The sequence below is a fragment of the Schistocerca gregaria genome, chromosome 2, assembly GCF_023897955.1.
Source record: "Schistocerca gregaria isolate iqSchGreg1 chromosome 2, iqSchGreg1.2, whole genome shotgun sequence".
Taxonomy (NCBI): Eukaryota; Metazoa; Arthropoda; class Insecta; order Orthoptera; family Acrididae; genus Schistocerca; species Schistocerca gregaria.
Window position 1 is genome coordinate 570033581 of NC_064921.1, and position 16324 is coordinate 570049904.

Below are 16324 nucleotides of genomic sequence, written 5' to 3' on the forward strand. Positions count from 1 at the left end.
GTCATCGAATTTGGTGAGACAGGACTTAACCTGCACATCTAACCAACATGACGCTTTCACCTGTTCCCTGCACTCTGCAGCGTGAAAACAACGCATACAGCTATCTCAGTGCTGTTTGTACACCGACGGACATCCGCGCCGGGGACGCCGGAGCAACTGCGCATGCGCGTTGCGACGGAGTGGCTGATAGTGGGGGAGACAACGGCCTCGTGTCCTGTGCCGAGGGAGAGCCACTGTAGTCGAACGAAAACCGCCGCTGCCTCCTAGGCTGCTGCTCGGGCAGCGGACGCGCAACGAGCGTCGCGTGTCAATGTTTACGTGTAAGGACGCCAGTAGTTATTCGCTTTTCTAGGACGCCGACGCGTGTGTGTGTTGATTAGTGACAAGTGAGGACGACGAGCCGTCACGGCAAACCAAGGCAGCTCTGACAACGGTAAGTGACTGGTCACATTCTGAATGGAGTACTTGACGCCAGCACCGGTGATGTCCTATTTGAAATTTCGAATTCGTAACTTGCGTGGTTTTGGGTAATCATTTTGTGCTGCTAGCTTCCCTGTAGTACGTTTAAGCAGCTGAGGAGAAACACTGCGCATTTTCAGTCTTTGCCTCACCGACAGTGTATTCACTGCAAACGTGTCATCGTCAGCAGTGATAGAAGTCACAGTGTTACACTCGAGGAGGACCAGAGGCTACTTACTGCCTTACGGGGTCTTTTTCGAGAACTATAATTTCGGAAAGATCTCGGGACTCAGACGTTTGTAAATTAAACGCACACGTTGTAGCTAACTCTACAGATGTAATGTCACAGAGTGATACAAGTCCACAACATAGAACAGGACTAAAGATCATAATCTGCAAAGAGACAATCGAATGTGCAAGATCTGTCTGTTTCACTCTTTCCAGTTATAGTTTGCAAAGTCGCAAGTCAGTTCTGATTATAACGGTAGCCAGTGTTGTATAACGACTCGAGCGAACGATTCGTGTCAAGCTTTGCTGTAATGAAATATTTGGAAACAGTATTTCTCCAAGTAGAAACTAAACTGAATTTTGTAGTAGATACAGTTATGAAATCTCTTGGGGGCCCTAACACTTCGAAGATACTTCCGTTCACCTTCCTCAATGCTTACCCTATTATCAACATCGAGCCTGTGAGGAGGGCTTTCTAATCCGTATTACTCTGTGAAATAACTTCGTCGAAGATCCTTAATAAAACTCTTTTTGTAAAATATTTTACGGTATACTGTGGTCATTACATCTTTTATGAAGGCTGGAGCATGGTCATAGCTGCTATAAAAGATTAGCCAATGATATTTGACAATGTATTGCGGGCCTTAGTTCTAACGGGAAAACTCACTGGGCGCTGAACTGGTAGAAGCCATAGTAAGAGCAATAGTTGCTTACGATTCGCCGCCTTGAGCTGAGGAATACAGTAAACAGTGACGTCACTGCAACAAGTGGGCGTGACGCCATTGCATCTTGGCATTGCTCCTTGGTTGCATATCGTGACTATCGCAAATTGCATAGCAAAACAGTACTAGAAGAATATACAGAACAAGAGCAAGCGTTTGTATGCAACAGCTGCAAGAATTGCTATTCCTCAGAAACCAACTTACGACAGACTTCTGCATTAAATAAGAGACTGTCACGCCGATACAGTTCAAATTGCAGTCGCTGGATTTGTCATTTCGCTGTTGGTACTTTCTCTGGTCAAATGAATCTCAACACGATATGGGATGAGAAGCACGGAAAACATGAAATAGTCTCTTAACTTTATCGAACAATATTACCATAATAATCAGATCTTGAAGCCAAATCCATGATCACTTCTATACTTCCATAACTCTCATAAAAATAGAAGTGTCCTTAGCTGCTCTGTCACTTCGCATTTGTATTGACACGTATTGGTCGAGTTGAGTTACACCATAACCGCAGTCACCTTTTTTTCCCCCTCCTAACTCGCGATGGTTAACTTGACTCATGACGGTGCATAGGATCCTTTGGTTATAGATTCAAAATACTCACGTCCATTCATTGCTTCTTCCGTCACCCACAGCATGTTGGTCCTTCCATGCTCAGCCGAAACGCTAAACTTTTGCCGGTATCAGGTCTATTGTACAGGGTGCCTCAAACCTTTTGGGCCAAACTGAAACAGATGATTGTGCGTCCACAGGTGATTATATTGAGACAGAGAACCAATGGTCGGAAAAACAGCGTACACCGCATAACAACTCGTTCAAAGCGAAGACCGCTAGTCTCAATGTTCCTGCGAGATATGCTGCCACACTTCTTCGTTATTGCACCCTTTGTTGTCCGTGAATGGGTATGGTTTCAACACTACCTTGCACCAGCCAACTTCCATGTTAATGAGGGCGAGCATCAGAACAACACGTTCATTGGCGTGGAAAGGGAGGTCCTGTCCCATGGCCAGCGCAATCGCCGGATCTCGCACCTCTGCGCTTATGTCAAAACGTTGGTGTCTGAAACCACTGTAGACAAAAATTAATACCTATTTGCTAGGGTCCAAGCTGCCTATCTTGCGATACAACAGAGATCGGGGATCTATGAGCGAGTGCAGCAGAATTTCCTGCACAGTTGTCATGCATGCGCTGAGACTGGAGATCGTCATTCTGAACAATTACAACGAGCTACGTTGCTGCTGTGCAAGGTGCTTCAAACCTCAATACGCCCATAACAAAATAAATATGCATTTCAGACCATTGGTTCAATATTTCGACATAATCGGTTATGGACCAACTATCACCTGTTTCAATTTGACCCAAACGGTTTGAGATGCCCTGTATATCTGTATGCAGGACATTACGTTATGTGGCGGAGCATACTTCCACTATATTGCGCCCCCTCCACCCTGCCCCTTTCCCCTCTGTTCTGTTGATGGTTAGGAAATAAGACCCTCATTAAGGTTATGTATGCACTGAAATTCTCAGGTTTCACTCACCAATAAATTCATACGAAATGTACTTACATATTGATGAAATTGTCTGTCGTTGTCGAGACTCGTGTGCAGGGAAGTATCTTCTATAGCTTTGGACGAAAACATTTTTAAGGCTGGTCCAAGTCTCTCTGTGGTAATAAAGTGCCGAAATTGGTTACGCGCGTATTACTTGACTGCTATTTAAACTAAGGGGGAGCGGTGTATATATTCGTCCAAACTGTCGTGGAAATCGGACTAAAACTCCATCCAGCTTAACAGGAGTGCTCGTCGCCGATTTTGACAACGGGTTTGTTTCGTAGTCTCACAAGCTTCGCTGCCGAGTTACTTTCCCTTGCAGCTTATTGCAAAAACTTTGGTAAAGTACGTCATAAAGTGCCTAAAAATATGTTACAGGTAGATTCGCACCAGACATGAATAGAACATCGCGTAGCAGAATAACATCCTTTTTCCTTGTCCCTTGTCTTCTTTGTAATTTAGAAGTACTGTGAAAACACTTGTTGTCCGCCGTTGATGGCATCTGTCACGTTAAGGAAAATTCATGAAATAATTTTTCAAGAAATACATTATTGTTTACGGGCAGTGTAGACGGTCTTCAGTGGCCATATATTGTAAAGTTTAAGTAAATATCACATGCAAAAGGAAGCTATAAAAAGACAGATCAATAATCAACAAAAGCACGAAATCAAGAAATGTTCCTGGCGGGGCGACGAAAAGACGTTCACTTAAACCCCTGTTATACGAGCGACTTCCTTTTCAATTGGCAATTTCCACTACAGTATTCCTGGCAAATCATTCGTGTACTGTCTCGGAGGTCGTTTTTGTTTACACGACAGCACCAAAATTGCAAGTAGTGTGGCAGCTGTGTACTGTACAGTTGGACATCTGAACTATATATACATTTTACCCTTTTTATAAAAAAGAATAAATATACTAAAGCAATTCAGGAACCAGCAATGATAATAGTGTTAAGTAATGAGCGAAGCAAAGTTCATGATGAATATTCTTCATTAAACTTATATGGTAATTCTTCACACTGTGGAGAGCTTAAGAGAATAGAAGTGTCGTTTCAATGTTTCAAAACATTACTCGTGCAAATCGAGTACATACAAACACATCAAACAATAATTAGAAGGCTAAAGTTTAGCAATATTTTTTATTTCCTACTTTTTATATTCTAGGTGTCAAATAACACTTTTTTCTCCTTCAATAGACCTGAATTTTGCACTGTTGAGACTATTAAAAATATTTTTCACCTATTTTACATTCTTATTTATGCATAATTATGGATTTTTCTTTGACTCGGTATTGTAAAACCTAAATACCTTGATGCTTTGTCATTCGATCTCTCATACTGGTAGTAGGAAAAATGGTTCAAATGGCTCTGAGCACTATGCGACTTAACTTCTGAGGTCATCAGTCGCCTAGGACTTAGGCGACCGTAGCGGTCGCTCGGCTCCAGACTGTAGCGTCTAGAACCGCACGGCTACTCTGGCCGGCGGTAGTAGGAATAACACTATGAAATTCACATACAAACTTTTGCAATGAATAACGAAAGGAGGAGGATTTAAGAAAACAAACTGGCATGGACGTACTACCGTAAAAGCAATATTGCAAAACAGGCTAAACTCAGGCGCTACGCTACTGTTGTACTACCAGAAGCACTCCACGCATTAGAAACGACTACAATCGGAGCTTCAGGCATCCCGGAGACAGAAAAATAGAACGTAACGCTCTAAGAAAAGTTTTTGGAGCAATACACACAGATGGTATATGGATAAAAAGATCGACCAAAGAATTATAAGAACACACACACGCACAGGTTCATAAGCTTGTTCAGAAAAAGCCGATTAACATTCTGTGGACACATACATCCTTGGTCCCTGGTTCGAAACCCACCACCGCTTAAATTTTGATTAATAATCAGCATTGGCATAAGAAGCACCCTAATTCTGCCAACGGCCTTGTCAAAGACGGCGGAGGAGCCGACAGAGATTCAGGGCACTCTTTTGTCCTTGGGGTGGGAATCTGCCCCTAAAGGATGGAAACCACTGCCTTAAAGACATATAATTTGTATCTACAGGACATGTGACCTGTGGCTGAAAAAGTGTCGTGATGATCTCTCCATTGGTAAAGGATCCGGGAAGAAAGTTTCTAAAATTCAGGGTGAAAGGATATAAATGATAAGATTCACTGATGACAGTGCCAGATAGTGAGAGTGAAGAAGAATTACATGATCCGCTGAATGGAATGAACAGTCTAATAAGTACAGAACACGGATTGAGAGTAAATCGAAGAAAGACGAAAGAAACGAGAACAGCGAGAAATCTAACATCGGGGTTGATGGCCATGAAATAGATGAAGTTATGGAATTCTGATACATAGGCGGCAGAATAACCAATGACGGAACGGCCAAGGAGGAGATCAGAAGCAGACTATCAGTGGGAAAAAAGGGCATTCCTGGCCAACAAGTCTACTAGTAAAAAACGTTGGCCTTAATTTGGGAAAGAAATTCCTGGGATTGTACGTTTGGAGCACAGCATTGTATGGTAGTGGAACATGGACTGTGCGAAAACCGGAACAGAAGAGAATCGAAGCATGTGAGATATGGTGCTATAGACGAATATTGAAAATTAGGTGGAATGATAAGAGTTCTGCGCAGAATCGAAGGGGAAATGGATATGCGGAAAACACTGACAAGGAAAAGGGACAGGATGATAGGACATCTGTTACGAGACCAGAGAATGACTGACATGTTACTAGAAGGAATTATGGAAGGCAAAGCCTGTAGGAAAACAGAGATTCGAATACATACACCAAATAATTGAAGGCGCAGGTTGAAAGTGCTACTCTGAGATGAAGAGGCTGGCGCAGGAGAGGAATTCGTGGCGGGCCGCATCAAACCATTCAGAAGACTGATCACTTAAACAAAACAAAACAAAAAAATTAATCAAAAAGACGTAAAACAAGTAGGGATCGGACCTAAAACAAGTAGGGATCAGTATTGAAATGATAAATGATGCAAATTCAGAAACAAAATTATGAACACACAATCTGACGTGAAAGTAAGGTAGAAAACATGCAAAATACGGACAGAGCAAAAGAAACGGGAATACAGCCAAAGAATGAAGAGGTTTGGGAAGAAAAAAGAGGAAACATGCAAGTTAATCACTGTTCTGGAGGCAAAAAAGTGTGATGATGATGATGATAATAATAAATATTAAGAAACAAAAGCTATCACTGAAACAAGAGCGAGGGCGGCGAGTAGTGGACGTCTTATATTGTTAGATAACACTGTCGCCTGGTTATGCGTAGTCTTCAGCATACACGTCCTTTTAGAGCAATACACGCACTTAGTTAACTGACTACTTAAGTCATTGACCCACTCGCGCTATGACTGGAAGCTGATTTTACACATTGGTTCGTGACGTGTGCCCACCACGAGTATCAGCAATTCGCTGTTAGAGCCATCGTCGAGTCCATGATCTCCGTGGTTCTCTACGCTCTTCTTTGAGAATCACTAACAAGGTTAACGCAGCTTTTTTTCCGTGTGATTTGTCGTGAGAAACATAATGGTGTCCCTCCCTTTCTCCCTCCCTACCCCCCCCCCCCCCCCCCATGTGAGATCGTATGTCCCACAATCTTACATGTCAACGTTAGTTGTCGCGTCTTGAGAGGACGATTTAAGACGGGGTTACTGTCGTGATGCCAGTACACCGACAACATTTCCGTTCCGTCACCAATTTAGTATAAGTGTCCCCGTTTGAAATGTGTTGCGGTATATTTGATTCCACATCCCTTATTAATTGATCTCAGTAGGGAAGTGGGGAGGGAAGGAAGGAATAAAGTTTGGAATATCACGTCTCGTCGACGTCTAGGTCATTAACGACGGAGAGGAGAGCCGAGAAAGCGGTCATTCACCTAGAGTAGAGCGGTCAGGCTGCGCAAGAAGAAAACAGCAACAGTAGTAGTAGTAGATCGTAGTGAGGCAGCCTGTTGATAGATGCGCAGCGAGGGGTGCGGTGGTACGGTGCGTTGCGGGCCGTTGACGGCGTTGGCCGCCGGCCAGAAGTCGTCTGTTGAGCGTTATCCGCGCGGTTCGTCCTTGGAGGCGGAGCGCACTCCGGCATGCCGACATCCCAGCTGCAGCGGCCATTGTAGAGTGCGCTGGGCACGCCGTAGCTGCACTGCTTAGACCTGGCTTGTGAGTAGTCACGCAGAAAACCGGCTCCACAGCCGCCGTCATTGACTAGCGGAAACTCTGCTCCGCTTCCGTGAGACTTTTACATCTATTCTCCGGCAAGACACCTTATGCTGTGTGGAAGAGGGCACTTCGTGTGCCACTGTCACTCTACGCCCTTTACTGTTCCAGTGCGAGAAGAAAGATTATTTGTAACTCTCAGTGAGCGATACAACCTCTGTGATTGCTTTTTTCCGTGACACTCTTTGGAGCAAGCAATACTTGGTGAGCATTTTTGTGCTACATAAGCTATGCCGTTTGTTGCAAGTAGTATACCTTAAGTAACACCGTTTTTTATGGGTGCACCTTCACAGGTGCTGCGTTTCTTGGCCGTAGAATGCCTAGCCGATACTCAATTCCTCTCCAAGTCTCTTCCACCACCTCTTCAGTCACCGTTTTTTTTTTTGTGGTTTTAGGGCGCACAACTACAATGGTCATTAGCGCCCAGACTAAATTAGGAATGCACCGCGAGGCACAAGGTTAAAACAGCAACGAAAAGGGACAATACTATAAAAGACAGGCGTAATCAAATGCCCTTAGATAGGTTTGTCAAGTTGATAAAACGAAGAACGCGAGCAGCTGCTCCTGGGTCATCGGCTAAAATGGCATCCGGAGTACACGGCAGGCCAAGATCAACGCGCAGTTTATTAAGTCGGACAGGACGTTAAAATGTGGCGTACCGTCAGCAATTGCCCACATGAGCAGAACGGCGCCGGCGCAGCCGTCAGCAGATGGCGATGGCTGGACCGGCAGTGTCCAATTCGTAACCGGGCCAATCGTCTCCACCACACCTCGTGTTAGTCCACGCTTCAGGGGCTGGTGGACTGAACGCTTCACCCTTAACGTAACTCAGCAAAACACTCAAGAAGGGTTTCTGTCTAGAGACCATGGTAGCATTGATTTTGGACAGTCTTCACCGATCCATCTGTCCAAAATGTTTTGATCCAAGAACTGGTGCTCAAAACATCCCCAGTGTGGCGGTACACCATTTTGTTGAAACATTACCCATGGTAACAAGAGCAAAAAACGAGCTGTCAGAGCAGTTGCAGAAGATAGCTATAAAAACTTCATGATGAAGTTATCATTTGCCACAAACTGCATAGCTGTAAGTGAAATAATTCCTAACAAATATTTTTGTAGTCCGTGAAAGATTTTGACCATTCTGTCTAGGTACGTAAGCTCTCTGCATTTTAATTATAAACTACGCCATGACGCACAACTCTTATTTTGTAGCGTCTGCTGCTGGAGTTGTATGAACATCTCCGTGATGTTTTGGCACTCGCTAAATGAATCTGTGATGAAAAGCACGGTTATTCTTTGGCTAATTTTTTCGTCCATAAATCCTATGTGATGACGTCAGAGACTCAAGATACTTTCGTATACTTCGAATGAGGTTTTTGAAAGAAACCTCTCTAGCTGCATTGCTCTTCTTGCGGTATTTATATTCCCAACAATTACCTTTGCCTGGTTGTTCCAGTGTAAATGGTTCCGTGCGCATACTATGATATTTTCTGGGTATGACTGCTTCCAGCGATGGTTCGCCAATCGCATAATCATACAATAAGAGTGAAACTTCCTGGCAGATTATCAGCGCACACTCCGCTGCAGAGTGAAAATCTCATTCTGGATACAATAAGAGTATTTATGCTTAATACGTCACATTTCTGTTGAGGCTCAGCTGTTAGTTCCTGCACCAAGCATCAACCCTCTGCAGATATTCAGCATTTCGCTGAGATATGCCCGCAGTAGATGCGATTATGTAGATTGTACAGTACGTGAATCTCGGCAGATACTAGGGACATTCAGTAAGTAATTCGATACAGTTACTTTCTCGGCTGATTTCGGTTGTAAAAATCTGGACTTTGTTGTGGGACATCGTAGAATATTCTCGCTTCAGCCACTATTGTTTCATCAAGTTCCGATGGGTGACGGCGCTATACGTAGCGTTCATTTTGCTTTTGGTGGAAAACCAGAGCATCGCAGATATTTGTAGGCGCCTACAGAATGCCTACGGAGACTTGGCAGTGAACAAAAGCACGGTGAGTCGTTGGGCGAGGCCTCTGTTATCGCGACAAGGTCGAGCAAACCTGTCCGACCTCCCGGGTGCCGGCCGGTCGGCCGCACACAGCTATCACTCCTGCAGTGTTGAACATGCGGAGACCTTCATTCGGTGTGATGGATCACAATCAAACAACTCATACAAATGGCAGTATCTGTGTTGTAACACTGACACATCCCTCCCCTAGTTAGGGTACTCGAAGGTGTGTGCCTGCTGGATTCATCACCGTCCAACGGAACACCATAAAAAGCAACGTCAGACCATCTATGCGAAACTGCTTGCACGCTACAAGGGTCATCGTGACAATTTTTTGTCAAACATCGCCACAGGTGATGAAACGGGATTCATCACTTCGAAACGGAAACAAAAAAGCAATCCATGTAGTGGTGCCATACCACCTCTCCGAAGAACAACTTCAAAGCCGCAACCTCAGCCGCTAAAGTCATAGCGACGGCCTTCTGGAACACTGAACAGAGTTTATTCTGTTTGATGTTCACTCTCATAGTGCAATTAAAAAACTCTGAAGTGTATTGTGCTACCCTCAGGAAATTGAAGAAACGACTTCGCGTGTTCGTCGCCACAAAAATGCAGGCGGACTGCTCGTCTCCATAACAACGCAAGATCTGGCAAGTCTGCGCACCCGATAGGCGCCCACAAACCTTCATCGGGTTGCTCTTCCCCATTCACCCTACAGCACGGATGTCTTACTGTCCGACTTCCATCGGTTTGGCCCAATGAAGGGTGCACTACGTTGGAAGCATTACGTGGATGTTAATGACGTTACTGATGCAGTAGGGCGTTGGGTGCGATGTCGACGAGTGGAGTGGTACCAAGCGGACACACACGCCCTCTCAGTAAGGTGGTGTAAGGCCTGTCTCATTGATCAGATATTATATTTAAAAATAGGATTTTAGCCAGATGAGTGGGGGGTACTTTGGTGTACTGGAATTCTGAATAAGACCAACTTGTTTTCAGAAAAGAATGTCGCCTTACTTGTTGAACGCCACTCGAAAATCCCTATGACTGTACCGTAACAGTGTGTCTTGCCACTGAACGAATATTACGCTGCACCAAATACGTTAGTAGTTAAACGTTCCGCTTTGAGCTCGCCACCTCCCTGAAACCAGGCACGAATTTTACACGAACATTCGTCAAAACTGTGACATAAATACGGATACGTGTAACTGAAACGAATATTATAATGCAGATTACGCACATTTCAGTAGGATTACAGTAAATGTTCATGAGCTCTAATATTGAGTGTTTTGTAAAGAACAAATATGTTGCTGTAAGCAACAAATATGTTGCTGTAAAGAACAAATATGTTGCAATAAAAGCCTCCGAACGTCATGATATAGAATCAAAAGGGGCCTGGATCTAATTACCAGGGGATCAGGTGTTAGTACAAAATGTCAAGTGACGAAAAAGTGGTCGACAAATTATATCACAGAATATCTGAGTGGCAGCGTATCAGGAATCCATGCAAGCAATTCTTGAAAGAAGGCTTCCACGTACTCTGAGCTTGATAATCACTACGTGGAAGTGAGAGGAGGAAAGTGCCCCCACGATGTGTCGTGTTGGTGGGAAAATTCGAGTTTCTGGTCACTCGACTGATTAAGACAACCGAATTCGTCCCTACTCGCAGGGTGTTCGAAATTTACTAGGAGCTGAGATGATGGTCAGGTGTTGGAACTCAGAATGAAGAACCGTTTTCATTAAAGTATTCGTATATAACGACAAAGAACATTCATACCCCGAGAACAGCGTTAAAAAAGATACGGTCGCGGCCAAGAATATACTGCAGGCCGAAACATTCACACTTCAAAGCGAACAGACATTAGTGAGCAAATAGGGGTTACGGAATGCTGTTAATGTAAAAGCTAAGTTCAAGCTCTGCATTTTGCAGACAATCCTTAAGGGTGTCTACATCGCTCCAGCTGGAAACAGTTGCTCGCGCCACGCCATTACGCGTTTGTCCCAAGGCGCGAACAGCAAAACCGTAACGAGGCTACAGGCGGCAAGTGTCTGGAGCCGAAGGCGATAAGCGCTATAGCCATAGCCGCTGATGATGTCCTAAGAATGGTCTTGAGACGGCTGCGCTTCCGAGTTTTATGACCTCGGAGTGACTGGTATCCACAAGCCTCCCACCTCAAAAAAATAGGTCCCCTGCCAACTGCTCAGAAAGGGGCAAAGCTCTGCTCGGTGGGACGCAGAGAGCACATAATGCCTTCGTTCCTTAGAGGTTTCCCATAACGAGGAGGGAGTTTTATGTATCAAGGGGTGGTTCAAAATTTCAGCGGATTCTGACTCTGAATTTAAGTGTGACGTCTTTCTTTGTTATTGATCTCACACGGGCGCTAATGTACGTGTCTCCGCATTGGCCGAGGCCAGCTGCTCAAGCTGCTATGGGGAGATAAACCGAAGATAGGTTAGATGGGTTAGGAGTGATCATTTAACCTTCCAGGTGGGTATGCCACTAGCTTCTGTTCACTGAGCTGTACAAACATCAAAACTGCAACGTTAATATAAAATGATAGTGCGTCGACTGACCAATCCACATGCATTTGCTCGACATCAGAACTGTAACTGACCTGTCGTAAAAACTCTTAATACTGTCGTAGAAGCTTTGGCAAAGTGAACTCTTACATTAACCTGCATGAAATAGCTGTAGGCCCCTTTTGTTACTTGTCAGTTATTTACAAAATGTTTGCAGCATATTGTCTACATACAATTCAGAAGTTACACTTTGGCCGAAAAAGATGAGTCCAATTATTCGTGTTATACTTCTTGCACACCTCATACAGTAATTTTTCACGTCATGCAGAAGCTCTTGCTATAATGGGTACTGCTGCTTCTAAGGTCTACATTAAGTTGCGAAAGAACAAACTACACTTGCAGTCTTCCACGATTCAGCGCGCCAACTCGCCGGTTTACGCACTAGACGTAGACCTTAACTCAAGACTATTCTGTTGTTTACCCCTTAAATCGTCCCGCTGTTAAAATTTAAGATCCCGAAATGCAAGTCTGAGATATTTCTAAATGCGTATTTCGGTAGCCCCTTCTTTAACCGTGCGAGGAAACAGACATGTCTGTATTCGATAACTCCTTAAACATAATAAAACTTCCTTATATATTGCGACTGGATGAAGAAGCCATGAAACTGTTCATCATTGCCCATTTGACTTCCACTGGCATCTTTGTCTTTTTTCCTTTTTATCATCAGCCTTCTGACGGGTTTTATGTGGCGGACCACTAATTCCTCTCCTGTGCCAACCTCTTCATCTTAGAATAACACTTGCAACATACGTTCTCAGATATTTGCTGGTTGTCTTCAAATTACTCTTTTCTTCTACGGTTTTTACCGTCCACAACTCCTGCTACCACGGAAGTTATTCGCTGATGTCTTAACAGATGTCATTCTGTCCCTTCTTGCCAGTGTCTTTCATACATTAGTTTCCTCGCCCATTTTGCCGAGAAGCTCCTCATTCCTTACCTCATTTTCCGTAAAACAGCATGTCAAATGCTTAGAGTTTTTTCTTTTCTGGTTTTCCCACACTTCATGTTCCACTACCATACAATGCTGTGTTCTAAACGTACATTCTCAAATTTCCTTCTCAAATTGTCTGTTTGATACCAATAGACCTCTCGACCAGGAACATTTCTGCAAATGCTAGCGTCCTTTTTATTCCTCCTTGCTCCATCCGTTACTGGTTATTTTACTGCCTAGGTAGCAGAATTCCTTAACTTCATCTACTTCGTGATCACGAGTTTAGATGATACGTTTCTCGCTCTTCTCATTTCTGCTACTTCTCATTTCTTCCGTCCTGCTCCTATTTACTTTCAGTCCATATCCTGTACTCATTAGACTGTCCATTCTAGTAACCAGATCCTGTAATACTTTATTTTTACTCAGGATAGCAATGTCATCAGCAAATCTTATTGATATCCTGTTACCCTGAAATTTGATTCCAATCTTGAACCTTTCTTTCATTTCCGTCATTGCTTCTTCGATGTATAGATAAAACAGTAGGGGCGAAAGATAACATGCCTGTCACACACTCTTTTTAATCCGTGCACTTGGTTTTTGGTCTTTCTCTCTTACTGTTCCCGCTTGGCTCTTGTGCATATTGTAGATTACCCTATTTCCCTATAACTTATTCCTGTTTTTCTCAGAAATTCCAACATCTTGCGAAGTTTTACATTGCCGAACGAATTTCCATGTCGACAAATCCTATGAAGGTGTTCTGATTTTCCTTCACTCTTGTTTCCATTGTCATCTGTAATGTACAAAGTGTTTCATTGGTGCCTTTACCTTCCCTGAAACCAAAGTGTTCGGTTATCTAAAAGATCCTCTATTTTGTTTTTCGTTTTTCTGTGTATTATTCTTGTCAGTATCTTGGATGCACGAACGGTAAAGTTAAGTGAGCGATAATTCTCGTACTTCTTAGCTCTTCCAACCTTCGTTATTGGGTGGATGTTGTTTTTCCTGAGGCCTGACGGTATATCGCCATACATTCACACCAACGTGAATAACCGTTTTGGTGCCTCTTTACTCATGAAAACTGCGCCTAATGAAATTTGCGGCCAACGAGGAATCTATGAAATCCCAATATCTGGTCCCTTTGTGTCACCGCTTATCTGCGCCCAGGCCGACGTAATTACTCATCTAACTACCTACTCCCTAGACACGGCCAAACTGCATACCGATGGAACACAATAGTAGCCGACTGTCTGGACAAAGAGCCTTAGTACCGCTCCAGCAGTCGTAGAGATGATATCGTACGACTAGTGTATTTCTGTCACAATAGTTCGGATATGGAAATTTCAACGACCGTTCACGGTAAGCCACGTTGCTGCTATGAAGGTTATTCTTACATAGTGAAAAGAGCGAAAGAAGACGGGTCTGTAATGTGGCGCTGTTCAAGCCATGAAACTAACCACTGCCGAGGAATGCTTGAAACCAAGAATTCGGCTGCGCTTTTTTCACTCGAGCTCCGGACGATGCTCGCTTGGAAGTAAGGAAGACTTTGAACCAGGCGAAGAAAAGTGCAGGAGAAGAAGGGATTTCCAAAATATGTTCTGTAGAGCTGGGATGCCTACATAATCGAGGGTACGATTTTGTCACTAAAATGCTGGAGCAGCAACCAACGAGCGGAACTTCATTCTACCAGCGGCAAAAATCGCAGGGCAATGAGAGACCAGCAGACAAGAGACGCACTTCAAAGCAGAGTCACTAGCAATGAATGATGGCAGCTGTTTCCTGTTGAGTGACGACGTATTAGGAGAGAGGATGAAAGTTTTTAGCGGAAGAGCAGGGAGAGGGGCTATAGATAAACATAACTTTTTTGTGGATGGTAAGTTCAAGTGCCGTAGCTAACAGTTTTAGCAAATATACACCGTTCACGCTGACTTAGAGAGGACAAACAAAAGAAAAGACATACACCCCTCTTCTCCGAAATTTGGTGGAAAATACTCAAAATGAAAACTTGCAAACGTGACTGTAGAATTCGAATCAGCAGGCAAGATCGGGTATTAAAGTTGTACTACCGACAACGGATGAGCATGGATGTTATTTCCACACAAAAAAATCTCTCTGGAGAAAAGTAAAACATCCTGGATTTACTCATGAACTGTGGGAGAAAATTTCAGTGGGGGTAGTTTCCATTACACGGAGGGCAAGTGTGTGCCCTGGCCTCTGGCCGCTCCTCTGCCCTCTTTGACAAGGCCATTGGTAGAATGAGGGCGACGTGCTAGGCTGTTGCTGATGATTTATTTGAAAATTAAGCAGCGGCGGAGTTGTAACCGTGAACCGAGGACGTTTTGGTTGCTAATCAAACCCTCTCCGTGTGGACTTTATCTTTTGAAATACAGCAATAAATAAATAAATAAGCCCAACTAGAATCCATTTATCTTATTTATGTCCGGTAAACTCCATTTCAGTTTCATTCATAATTATATATGACATTCCAATATATTTCGCGATAACAATATCTGTTTCTGCCATAAGTCAAAATTGGTAACAGGATCTTTCCTTTCCAAACAAATCAGAATCCTATCAAGATTGCCAAAAGCATTTCATTTTTACTAGTCTCTTTCTTTTCTGTCCATCCAGTAATTCTCTCCAGCTGCCTTAAATATAAAACACCACATACGGTTCGTATGAATTCATTGTTAATTAGTATTACTTTCTTCTCAGTATGTTGGTTATACAGTATTTTACTCTGACAGTAATTATTCAAGCCTACTTCCAAACTAGCCCTCTTACGTGACATTATTTGTTAAAGTTTGCCTACACTGGAGGTAAACACGACCTCACCAAATGCTGGTGGTCGACGCATGTGTAACAAACTGTAAGTATTTGCAAATGTCGCATTCAGATATTTCTAATAGTGTAAGGTGGACAGAGAAGCTACTCAACGCCGTATGCGAAAATATAACACAGAAGCTTAGCGTCGAACGCTGAGCATTTTCTGCTGTTGGGATTCCTGGGGCTCTGCTACCTGGTAGGACAGTTTCCTGTTGCTTCCCACCCGTCGGACATCTACCCATTGTCTGCCTTATCTGCTCTCAAACCTACAGGAGAAGTTTGCAGCACTCACATCTTCGTCTGGGGAAAGCCACAGCACCTAGTTAAGCTTGTGATATCTGCCAGTTTCTTCAATTCATGAAGTAAATAATGCGAGATGGCAGCTAATTTCATTTCACATTTGATTTACCTAAATGCTTCTAAGTCCACGTTAAGCGGTTTTCGATTTTTTTTTTTCAGTTCTAAACAACCGACATGTACCAGATGCAGACTCAAAATGATAAGTATTCGCTTTTAGAATAGTAACAGATCGGTATTATCGCACAGCAAAGGGTCGCGGATATGTCCAGCGAGTTTAAATGTGAGTCGATAGAAACAGGCCAGCTGTTCTCGCAGGATCCTCCTGGCTAAATTTAGAGGACCGTTGTCGTTACAGAGGTGGCCTGTGCCGCTCTCTGGTGTCCTCATCAAACACTCTGAATTGGGACCGTCAGAATAAGAGACATTAACTGGCGTACGGAGGCTTGGCTCGCTAGTTACGCAAATGGA

The 16324-nt window shown here is 43.6% G+C and overlaps 1 protein-coding gene across 2 annotated transcripts in view; it reads left to right on the top strand.

The window, feature by feature from the left end:
• The first annotated feature begins 205 nt into the window (after positions 1-205).
• LOC126332942 (pleckstrin homology-like domain family B member 1) overlaps positions 206-16324 on the top strand; it is a 996704-nt gene continuing 980585 nt past the window's right edge. Inside the window, exon 1 of one of the 2 annotated variants that reach the window (XM_049996695.1) lies at positions 206-433. The gene's annotated coding sequence lies outside the window, so the exon portion shown is untranslated. The remainder of the gene's footprint in view (positions 434-16324) is intronic. The other variant, XM_049996697.1, reaches the window with a different exon arrangement.